This window comes from Sus scrofa, chromosome 4 (assembly GCF_054392235.1).
Source record: "Sus scrofa isolate SSC_HxYL_T2T_F1_AM1 chromosome 4, Sscrofa_HxYL_maternal_Yorkshire_Landrace_v2.0, whole genome shotgun sequence".
Classification (NCBI taxonomy): Eukaryota; Metazoa; Chordata; class Mammalia; order Artiodactyla; family Suidae; genus Sus; species Sus scrofa.
Genome location: NC_139386.1, coordinates 107,493,083 through 107,505,425, shown reverse-complemented (window position 1 = coordinate 107,505,425; position 12,343 = coordinate 107,493,083). Strand labels below are relative to the sequence as shown.

Genomic DNA, 12,343 nt, shown 5'->3' with positions numbered 1-12,343 from the left:
TTATAGAAATGCAACTGATTTTCGTATGTTGGTTTCGCATCCTGCAACTTTACTGAATTAGTTTATTCTAATACTGTTTTGATAGATTTTTAGATTTTTCTACATACAAGAGCATGTCATCTGCAAACATAAACTTTTATTTCTTCCTTCCTGATTTGAATTCCTTTTATTTCTATTTCTGGCCTAGAGGCTCTGGTTAACACTTTCAGTACAAGAGGTAGCAAGAGTGGGCATGCTTGTCTTGTTCCTGATCTTAGAGGGAAGCTTTAAACCTTTCACCGTTGAATATGATGTTACCTGTGGGCTTGTCAACCCTTATTAGGTTGAGATACATTCCATCTACACCTAGTTTGTTGAGCATTTTTTATCATGAAAGTGTTATTTTGCTAAATATTTTTTCAACTATTGAGATCGTGATCTTTATCCTTCATTTCATTACTGTAGTGTATCACATTGGTTAATTTGCATATATTAAAATATCCTTGCATGCCAGGGATAAATCCTACTTGATTACAATTTATGATCCTATTAATTTGTTGTTGAGTTGATGCACTAGTTTTTTGTTGAGGATTTTTCCATTTGTGTTCATCAGGGATATTGATTAGTAGTTTTCTTTCATTGTAGTTTCTTGTATGGCTTTGGTATCAGGGTAATGCTGACCTCATAAAATGTGTTGGGAAGTGTTCCCTCCTTTTCAGTTTTTTTGGAAGAATTTGAGAAAGATTGGCATTAATTCTGTTTTAAATGTTTACTAGAATTCACCTGTGAATTCATTTGGTCCTGGGATTTTTTTGTGTGTTGGGAGGTTTTACATTATGATTCAATCTCCTGAATCATTATTGGTATATTCAGATGTTCTATTTCTTCAATATTTAATCTTGGTAGGTTGTATATTTCTAGAAATTTATTTTTTTCTAGGTGATACAATTTGTTATCATGTAAGTACCCATAGTATGTTTTATGATCCTTTGTATTTCAGCAGTATTAGTTGTAATGTTTCCTCTTTCATTTTTGATTTTATTAACTTTAATCTTCTGTTTTTAGTCAGCATCATTAAAAATCTGTGAAATTTATCTTTTCAAAATACCAACTAGTTCTTTCATTGATTTTATTTCTATTATTTTCCTAGTCTCAATTTCATGTGTTTAATTTTTATTGTTTCCTTTCTTCTGCTAATTCTGGGCTTAATTTGTTCTTCTCTTTCTAAATCCTTGAGGTATAATGTCAGGCTGTTTATGTGAAATATTTCTTTTTTTAATGTAGGTGCTTGATGATATAAACTTCCCTCTTAGTACTCCTTTTGTGACAGGTAAAACACTTGTGCAATGAAAACTACAAAACATGGATGAGAGAACTGAAGAGGAAACAAATAAAAGGAAAGATATTCTGTATTCATAGATTGGAAGAATTTTGTTTGTTTGTTTGTTTTTTGCTTTTTAGGGCCTCACCCATGGCATGTGGAAGTTCCCAGTCTAGGGGTCTAGTAGGAGCAGTAGCTGCTGGCCTACGCCACAGCCACAGCTACATCAGATCTGAGCCGAGTCTGCAACCTACACCACAGCTTACAGCAACGCTGCATACTTAACCCACTGAGCAAGGTCAGGGATCGAACCCGCATCCTCATGGATGCTGGTCAGATTTGTTTCCCCTGAGCCACAACGGGAACTCCTAATTTTCTTAAAATGTTCTAAAGTGACATGTAGATTCAGTGCCATCCCGACCAAGATTTCAATCTCATTTTTACAGAAGTAGAAAAAAATTCTAAAATTCATCTGGAACCACTGAAAGACCCAGGATAGCCAAAGTGATCTTGAAAAAGATGTTTGATAAGGGTTAATTTTCAACATATATAAGGAACTCCTACAAATCAATAGCCCAAAATAACCCAATTTTTAAAATGGGCAAAGGATTTAAATGGACATTTCTCCAAAGAAGACATGCATACAGCCAATAAGTATATAGAAAGATGCTCAACATCATTAATTATCAGAGAGGGGAGTTCCCATCATGGCTCAGCAGTTAATGAATCTGACTAGGAATCATGAAGTTGCAGGTTCAATCCCTGGCCTTGCTCAGTGGGTTAAGGATCTGGCGTTGTCATGAGCTGTAGTGTAGGTCACAGACGCAGCTCGGATCCCGAGTTGCTGTGGCTCTGTGTAGGCCTGCGGCTACAGCTCCAATTAGACCCCTTACCTGGGAACCTCCATATGCCATGGGTGCAGCCTTGGAAAAGACAAAATAACAATAATAATAATAATAATAATTGTCAGAGAAATACAAATCTACAATGAGATATCACCTCACATCTGTTAGGATGGCAAATAAAGGGTAAATGCTTTATACATTGTTTGTGGGGGAATGTAAAGTGATGCAGCCACTATGGAAAACAGTATGGAAGTTCCTTAAAAATAAAAAATAGAACTACCATATGATCTAGCAGTCCCATTTCTGAGTATATATCCAAAAGAAGTGAGCTCAGGATGTCGAAGATCTCCACTCCCATTTTCTTTGTAGCACTATTCACAGTAGCCAAGATATGGAAAAAAAAACCTGATTGTTCATCTGAAGATGACTTTTTAAAAAGTGAAGTGTACATACTATGGGATATTATTCAGCCTTTTAAAAAGAAGGAAATCCTGCAGTGTGCAACAATGTGGATGAATCTCGAGGACATTTGCTAAGTGAAAAAACCATCACAGAAGGACAAATACTGCATGATTCCATTTAAATTAGGTATCTAAAATAGTCAGTTAGGAGTTCCCACTGTGGCTCAGTGATAGTGAACCTGACTAGTATCCATGAGGATGTGGGTTCGATCCCTGGCCTTGCTCACTGGGTTAAGGATCCGGCATTGCATGAGCTATGATGTTGGTCGCAGACGTGGCTCGGATCCCACATTACTGTGGCTGTGGCGTAGGCCAGCAGCTGCAACTCCAATTTGACCTCTAGCCCGGAAACTTCCACATGCCACAAGTGAGTCCCTAAAAAGCGAAAAATAGATAAAGTAAAATACTCAAAAGTCATAGTAGCAGAGAATACAATAGCAGTTGTCATGTGCTAAAGGGTTGGAAATATGGGAAATTGTTATGCAGTGGGTATAAAGTTTAAATTTCTTAATAAGTTACAGAGATCTGCTGTACAACATAGTGGCTGTAGTTAACAATACTTCAACATTTAGGAAGATAGATCTCATGTTAAATACTCTTATCACAAAAACGATGGGACACAGGGAAACTGTGGGAGGTGTGGATATATCTTTTACCTTAATTGTGGTGATGGTATCATGAGAGTTTGCACAGACACTTCAAGTTGTACATATTAAATATGTGTAGTTTTTGTAATCAATTATAAAGCTATTTTTAACAACAGGACTGCTCACTTCATTAGCACATATACTAAAATTGGAATGATACAGAGAAGATTCGTGCATTCCCTATATGAGATGACATGAAAATTCATAAACCATTCCATATTTAAAACAAAAACAAAAGAACAGAGGAAAATGTCCATTATAACCACCATTTTTAACATTGTTTGGAAGAGTGTAAACCTCAGTGATACAACATAAATTTGAAAAGTAAAAATTAAGAAAAAAGGAAAATTATCATTATGTATAGATAATAAAACCCAAGCCAATACATTTTTTAAAATTATAAACTATAAATAAATTCAGGAAAGCAGTAGAGACACCCCTAGACCAGTCAGTTATTCAATCACATGTGTAACCAGACAGCAGACCAATAGAACTAGACAACTCAGCCCAGTCCAAAGTGTTGACCCAAAGAGATGTGAAAAAATTAAGTGGATTATTGTGTTAAGCCTCTAAATGTTTGAATGGTGTGTCATGCAGCAATAGTGAATTGACACAGTATGTGACAAATGTAGTATATTAAATCAGTGAAGAAAAGATTCACTATTTGGAGAACTGGATAGTCATCTAGAAATAAATTAATTTAGATGCACACTTTATAGTTCAACAGAATTAGTTCCAAGTGAAGAACATATTCAGATTAGAAATATGAAAACATCAAATACTTTAAGAAATCATGGGAATTTTTTTTATAGCAGTGGGAGCATGAAGAAGAGCACTCTATTACTGGACACAGAAATCAGAATGAAAGATTGATAAATTTACAACATAAAAATTAGAACTTGATGGGAGTATTTATCTTTCTCTGTGCCGAGAGTTTTAGAAAGAATTATTAAAATAGAATTTCAGTGCCTCAGAAATGGATCAATGAACCAAAATAAAGAATCCAGGAAAAGACTCACACAGAGAATAATGCTTGAATTGTAACAAAACTAGCGTTGCAGATATGTGGTGCTGGGATACTTGGTTCCCCATATAGAAAAAAAAGTTGAAGATGGTTCCCTACCTCCCATTATATAAAAATATCATTTTCAGGTAAATTAAGATTTTAATGATGTTGGGGTAAAAGAAGACTTTTTTTAGAAGGACAAAAAATGCAAGTCAAAAGGAAAGAAATTGATACATATGACTACATTAAAATTAAGAACTTTGGTTCATCAAAATTCAAAACATAAAAGTAAAAAGCCAAGTCACAAATATGCACATGCACACACAATCTGTGAATTAATAAGAAAAAGACCAAAAAATGGTCAAATGTCATGAATAAACATTTAACAGAAGAGGAATTACAAATAACATAAATGGCCAATAAACATGAGAAGATTTGTTTTTACTAATCAAGAAAATACACATTAAAACCACAATGATATACCTCTATGCTCACCAGATTGTCAAAAATTAACACTGACTTTGGCAAGTTGGTGGAAAACTCTTATATGTAAGAGCTCATATATGATGGTAACAGTGTGGTTTGTTATAAACACCATGGGACATAATTTAGCATCATCCAGCAAAATAAGAGTGCCTGCCCTACAACATTCCACCCCCAGAATACATCCTTGGGGAACGTGCCTATACGATAACAAGGCAGATGGATAAGAATGTCACAGCAGAATTATTCTTGACAGAAAAGAAAGGAAGAAAGAAGGGAAGGAAGGAAGGAATAAAGGAAGGAAGACAAAGAAACAAAAAATAGTAACCATCTACATATCCATTTACTGAAGAATTTAAAAACACATTGTAGAATAGTGTATAGCAGTGAAAATGATTGAATTAACACAACAATGTAGATGAATTTTACAATGTTGGGCCAAAAAAAATCAGATTAGTATTTCTACAGACCATTCCCAATTTACAGTTGTTTGTCTTAACAATTTTTCAACTTCACGATAGTGCAAAAGCAGTGCGTATCCAGTAGAAACCATACTTTGAATTTGGATCTTTTCCTAGGGTAGTCATATGTCACAACAGTACTCTCTTGTGTTGCTGGATAGACAGGGAGCTTCAGTTCTCAGTCAGTCATGCGATCATGAGGGTCATCAGCCTACACACAACCATTCTGTACCCATACAGACATTCTTATTTTCATGTTCAGTACAGTATTCAATATATTACATGAGCTATTCAACATTTTATTAAAAGAGAGGCTCTATTAGACTATTTTGCACAACTGTAGGCTAACGTAAGTGTTGTGAGCATATTTAAGATAGGCTAGGCTAAGCTTTGATATTCATAGCTTAGGTATATTAAATGCATTTTTGTTCTAGGCTGTTTTCAACATATGATGGGTTTTTTGGCATATGATTCCATTGTAAGAGCAAGACACGAAGTAGGGAAGGGACGTTGATGTGATTTGGGAAGGGAGCAGAAGAAGCTTTAAAGGAATTGTTGACATTTGCTTTTCTGAAAGTTTGTACCCTTTTCTCAGTTTCTCCCTATTTCCCCTACTCTGCCATTCCCTGGTAACTGCTCTTCTTTCTGTTTCTGTGAGTTCACCTTTTTTCTTTTTAAGAGTCCACATATAAGTGATACCATGTGGTATTTTTTTTCCACTGTCTAGTTTCTTTCATTTAGCATAATGTCTTCCAGGTTCATCCATGTGACTCAAATGATACGGCTTCCATCTATTTTAAGGCTAAATAATATTCCATTGTATATATCTCTATATATGTATAGAAATATAGAGAAACAGTCAGTCCTTTGTATCCACAGGTTCTGCTTTAGTGGGTTCAACCAACTGCAGATATTCAAACAAACAGATCAAAAATACTTGAAAAAAATTCCAAAAAGTTGCAAAAAGTAAAACTTGAAATTGCCGTATACTGGCAACAATTCTCATATCACTTACATTGTATTTACAGCTATTTACATTTATGTTGTATTAGGTATTAATAATCAATCTGGATATGATTTAAAATATTTGGAAGGAGGTGCATAAGTTATATGCAAATACAGTGCAATTTTATATAAGGGACCTGAGCATTTGTAGATTTTGGTATCCATGGCGGGGCAGTGGGGGAGAGGTGTTGTCCTGAAACCAATCTCCCTCAAGTACCATGGGACAAGGTGTGTGTGTGTGTGTGTGTGTGTGTGTGAGAGAGAGAGAGAGAGAGAGAGAGAGAGAGAGCGCGCGCGCATATTTTTTTCCATTCTTCCATTGATGGACACTTAGTCTGTTTTCACATCTTGGCTATTGTAAATAATGCTGCAGTGAACATGGAAGTAGTTTTCATTTTTTTTTTTTTTTGGATGTATACCCAGAAGTGAGATTGCTGGATTACATGTTAGTTTCATTTTTAATTTCTTGAAGAATCTCCATACTATTTTCCATAGTGTCTACCAGTTTACATTCCTCAAAATAGTGCAAAAAGTTTCGCTTTTTTCCCACATCCTTGCTAGCATTTATTATCTCCAGTCTTTTTGATAAGGAACATTTCAACAGATGTAAGGCAATATCCCATTGTGCTTTTGATTTGCATTTCTGTGAAGAGTGCTGTTGAACAACTTTTCATATGCTGATGAGTCATTTGCATGTCTTTTGTAGAAAATGTAAAAATGTCTGTTTAGGTCATTTGCCCATTTTTAATTGGGTTAATTAGGGGTTTGTTGTCATTTTGCTATTGAGTTATAAGAATTCCTTGTATATTTTGGATATTAACCCTACATTAGATATGTGGCATTCCTATAATTCCATAAATTGTTTTTATTTATTATTTAATGTTATTTTTGCAAATACAAAATACTTATATTTGTCACTAGTAGGAAACGGAGCTATAAAGGCAAGATTGTTACTTAAGTGCCAGATGACAATATATGAATTTCATTCTATGGGAAATGAAGGAGTGATTGGAACTTTTGAAATCATGTGGTAATTGGGGAAATTGAGCCTGGCAGCAAATATCTTCTCTCATTCAGCAGGTTGCCTTTTCATTTTGCTGATGGTTTCCTTTGCTGTGAAGAAGCTTTTTAGTTTGATTTAGTCCCACTGTTTATTTTGGCTTTTGTTGCTAAATGTATTTCTTTTTTAAGTTGAGTGATGAGTACATGTTTTCTTTTATTATTATTCTTATGTCACATGTAGATATATGGTCACAAAATATTTTTTAATTAAAAATAACATTTAAGGACAAAATTAAATTCCTAGAAATTTATAAACTGTTAGAGTTATGCAGTGGTCCTTCACAGGACTTAGATAACCAAGAAATCCATATGGTAAATATCTGTGCATAGGACTATATGGAATAAAATAATTACATAACAAATCTTGTCATCAGTAAATACCTCAAATCCTGATGTATCATAGACATTCTGTAAATATTTGATGGGTGAATAGATGAATAAAAAGCAGGGAACGAAAATTCTTGAGCTAGGCCTTTAAAACTACAGGCTTTATTTCACTACTAATGAGAGATAAGGCTTTAAGAAAAGATGATGGAATGCTTTGAAAATGTCCCCTGTGGTATATAGTCCACTAAAAATACAGAATAATAAAATGCTTATAATTGGAGGGAGTCATGGATGTAATGAAAATAACTCTTCAATTAATTTAATCTGGCAGCCTTGTAGCCCCCACATAGAGTTTAATAATTTTATTCATGTAGCAGATTAATTTTAGGAGTATCCTGTGGGAAAATCCAATCTTCATAAGAAAATAATTAATAACATAGTCTTAGAAATACAGCTTTTATGTAGCATTTAGTATTTTATATGTGTAAAATGCTGTCATATACTTTGTATCAATTATTTATAAAATCTCTGTGATCACATTTGTACTTTATAATTGAGGAAACCAAAAATAGAAAGACAGTGTATCACCTTGTCACACAACTAATGATAGAAATACTCAGCAGAGCCCACAGACTGCATTGAAATAGCAGAGTTAAGTACTCACAATTAAGTGCTCTATGGTTCATAATAGACTGAATGTGATCTGCTTAAATTAATTTGAAACATCAATGCCCAAATGATTCATTTAACAAAGGAAGTAAACTGGAGGAAATGTGTCTTTGGAATCTATTACCATGTTGTTCTTAGGGCTACCTCCCCTTTTTTTTTTTTTTTTTTTCTCCCCAGGTTCCTCATGTTCCTTTACTGTTCTGATTCCTGCCCACCATACACTGTGCTCTCCTAGACCCAGGCTTTCCTGGCCACACCCTAGGCAGACAAACCTACTATTCCATTTCCTCCAATTCTTAACAAAACTTTCCCATTTCATGCTTAATCCCTCAGTGATCTGAGAGCTAGCTAATTTGCATCCTCATTTTTGATAAAGTCATAATTTCTCAGACTTACAGTGGTGTAGTATGTCATGTCTCCCAGGAATATTACCATCTTAACAAAGGATTGTCTGTGATTAGGTACATTATGATAAGGATTGACAAACTCTTTTCCTTTCCTACAATTGCTAGAATCCAGTATGCTCCCCAGCTTTCCTGAGATGTACTTTCCTACTTCATACACATATGATTCATGTTCTAGATAATCTCTTTGAAATACTACATATACTAGTATGTACTAGACGCACCTATTCTGTAGGGGAAGCACTTAATAGTTTACAAAGTGTTTGTATTGATATTTTGGATTCTGGAAACTCTCATATTTGTATTATATATTTGCCTGAGGTGTCAAGACATGAATGCTCATTTTAAGGGGTAGTCTTTCATGTAGCAGAAGAGTTATGATTCAAGGATGCAGGAATGTCCTCCCTGCTACACACACAACTCCCTAATTGCCCTTCCCCTATAAAGCCTGAAATGTCACACCACTTGAAATTCATTCCTTTGGGCTAAAAGATGGACACAAACAAATTTCTTGGTATTCATTGAAGAGAGAAAACCTAAGTACTTATTTGATTGTTTTCTTACAGGTGCAGTAGCCAAGAAGTCTCCCAAGGGAATGAATGTATTATAACTGAGGGACATTGACCTGGGAAAGGCTGAGGTTAAGTTTCCTCCTTGGAGCATTGCCAAGGAGGCCACTCTAGGAAAAGCACTGAGCAGGGAGATTCAAGACTAACAGAGGAAGTGGGAGATAGTCTGCCATCTTGAAAGGCTACCAGAGGAAGAAATGTACTGCTGAATGGCCTCAAAGTCTCATGTTATCTACTCCACCATTAAACCCAACACATTCCTGTTCACCTGCCCAACACTTCCTAGGAGTTTAGTAAAAAGGAGAATATCTTTTAGGAAAAAGGAGAGTATCAGTAGTTTTAAGTGTTCAAACCACAGCCCAAAGAAGGTTAAAAATTATTTTTTAAAAGAGTGACGTGATATAAAAGCAAGTTTTAATACCAAAAGAGAGGACAAAGAATAAGGTATAAAAAGTGACCCTGGTATGTAGTTCATTTTGGAGTTTTTCATTCTGCCAATTAGGTATTTATTGAGCAAGAACTGGTAGATGTTACCAGGCCAGGTAGTGAGGTGATTCCAGAGAAGAATAAGACATTGACAGTCTGACAAGGCATGAATGTTAGTAAATGATAGAGACAGTGGGCTGCACCAATTCTTAGGAAAGAGAATTCTTTGGGGGCACATGTATTCTGTGGGGGAGTAAACATTTGAGTAGAACTTCAAAATGTTTGAAATTATGTTGAGAGGAGGCAAGAAGGCAGTCTGGAAAAGGGAAGTAGTCAAGCAAAGGCAGTGAGGTGGTGGAGCAAAGCTGTCTGTAGGAGGCAGAGTAAGCTGTTGTAACGAGGTAATGGTGTGGTTTCTGAGACCTGTGGGCTCTGAATCTACTTGCATAGGTCAGGTTCCACCTCTCCCATTGGTAATCTTGAGCAAGATACATAGCTCCTTTGTGCTTCAATTTTATCATCTGAAAAGGATATAATAACAGAACCTGCCTCATATTACTGTGAAAATAAAATATTTTCACATATTTCACATATGTGGAATACTGAGGGAAAAAATGCATGTAAAATGTACAGTGATGGATACACCCATTTTATAATTTTATTTATTATTTTAATGTTATTTTTGCTAGTACAGAATATTTATACCTGTTATCAGTAGAAAATGGATCAATAAAGGCAAGATGGTTCCTTAAAGGCCAGATAAAAATATTTGAATTTTATTCCATGGGAAATTGAGGGAGTGATTGGAAGCATGTCATAATTGGGGAAATTTATCCTGGCAGCAAAGTGCTAGGTGTGTTGTAAGTGCTGGATGGAAAGGGATCTTAGAGACTAAAGGAAAAGAGATTGAATAGAAGCAGTGGCTGCAGCTGACACATGACATAATATGGTACTGAGCTAGGAAATGAGAGCAGAAGTAAGAAGGACATTGTAGATTTGAGGGACATTGTGAAAGAAGGAAGGAGAGTGTGGGATGTCTGTCTGAATCTAGAAAGGAAACAGAAATTATATCTGATATTTTGAACATCAATGACCAAGACTAATATGATGCCATAATAAAAAGCAGAAAATCAAGATAAAAAATTAGGGAAGACAAGAGAGAATAAATTAGTAGAAAAACTATGGATTTAAGTGAAATGTACTATAGGCAGCTGGAGATGCAGAATGAGAATTCAGGAGAGAGAGTGGTCTGGAAATGTGCTGACATCCAAGTGATGATAGAGAGCAGATCGACAGATGACTTCTCTGCACAGCAAGGTAAGAGCCTTCGCTGATGTAAGAGCCGAGCCTTTGCTCATGTCTGAGCCTTGGGGATTACACAGATTTGGGCTTTGGAAAAACATCATTATTTGTATCTCTTTACTGTGATTGTGCTGTTACAGAGCTATTAGTCATGAGGCATAAATTCATCTTTTTCATTCACTTATCCTTGTGTGCATTTGTTCATTTGTGGAATATTCATTATGCAGTTTTAAGGTGTCTAATGCTAACTACTTGATAAATGAGTGAAATCCATGACATCTATCCATACATGCTTATCTGACAGTCCGACAGACTGTTGTCATCTTTGGGGTGAGCACTGCATGGAGAGGTCTGACATCACTGGGTCCCATACCACCTTGGCCCTGCACATTCAGCCTATAACTTTGAAGAAATCTGAAAGCCCTTTTAAAGGATTTCACTCTTCTTTATGACCAAGCACTTTCATTCAGCATTTACCAAAAGTATCTTGACTCCATTCCATTTTGCGTAATCAACAGCCAGATTTGGAGTGTGAGGGGCATGAAGTGCCGCTGAGAGTTCTATCTTGGCAGTGCATGTGCCACAACAACTCACTCGGACTCACTTTGGCTGGAGTAGCTCCTTTGTGGGACAGTGCCTTTCCATTTTAACACTATGAATTGAGGTTCTAAGTAGCATAAAATCATCAACTAAACACTGTTAACTCACTTTTTTAAAACAAAACAAAACCCTACGCTAATTGTCCTTAAGTGCCTAAGCCACACTGAGGCAAAGAGCACTTTGTACCCTTTCCCACCTCCCAAGACCTACCCCCCATCCTTTCTCCACCATCTCCATGGCGACCTCTAAAACAAGCCGTTACAATCCTGACATGGCACCAGGCTGACACCTTGGGCTGGGATTTAATTTTGAGTTATGACCGTGTTAGGAAAACATATGATGTGGCCATTTGCTTACAGAAGAGGGGGGAAAATCATAAAACCCTCTTTTTTTACGAGCTGTCGCTTGATTCGTTCCTGGAGCCCCAAGTAGCAAGCTTCTAAATCAATGTGTGCAGCTGTTTTGGCTTCTTGGAGCCCAGCAGGTGTATTGCTCAGCTCGGCTGCCATCTCCCTACACTCACATAACAAATAATAACGTCTTACACACACCAGCCATCCATCAGAGTTACTGCTGGTCCCTGAGAGGCTTCCTTCCCTCTTCCCTCCAATCCTTTATCCTCCTCCTTTCTTTCTTCTCTTTTTCTTTTTTTCTTTAACAGTAGATGTACTGCATCGATGGATTTCTTTGTCACACTTTCTGGATGCCTTTAATTGAATACCCTTTGACTCTTGAGGCAAGAAGAGAGAGGGAGAGGGAAGAGCAAATCCTACATA

At 36.1% G+C, this 12,343-nt stretch overlaps 1 non-coding gene across 1 annotated transcript; it reads left to right on the top strand.

Moving 5' to 3' along the window:
* The first annotated feature begins 3,371 nt into the window (after nt 1-3,371).
* LOC146404168 (U6 spliceosomal RNA) lies at nt 3,372-3,477 on the top strand. Its single transcript, XR_014845004.1, has one exon. It is a non-coding gene; the product is annotated as a U6 spliceosomal RNA (small nuclear RNA).
* Nucleotides 3,478-12,343: the final 8,866 nt, after the last annotated feature.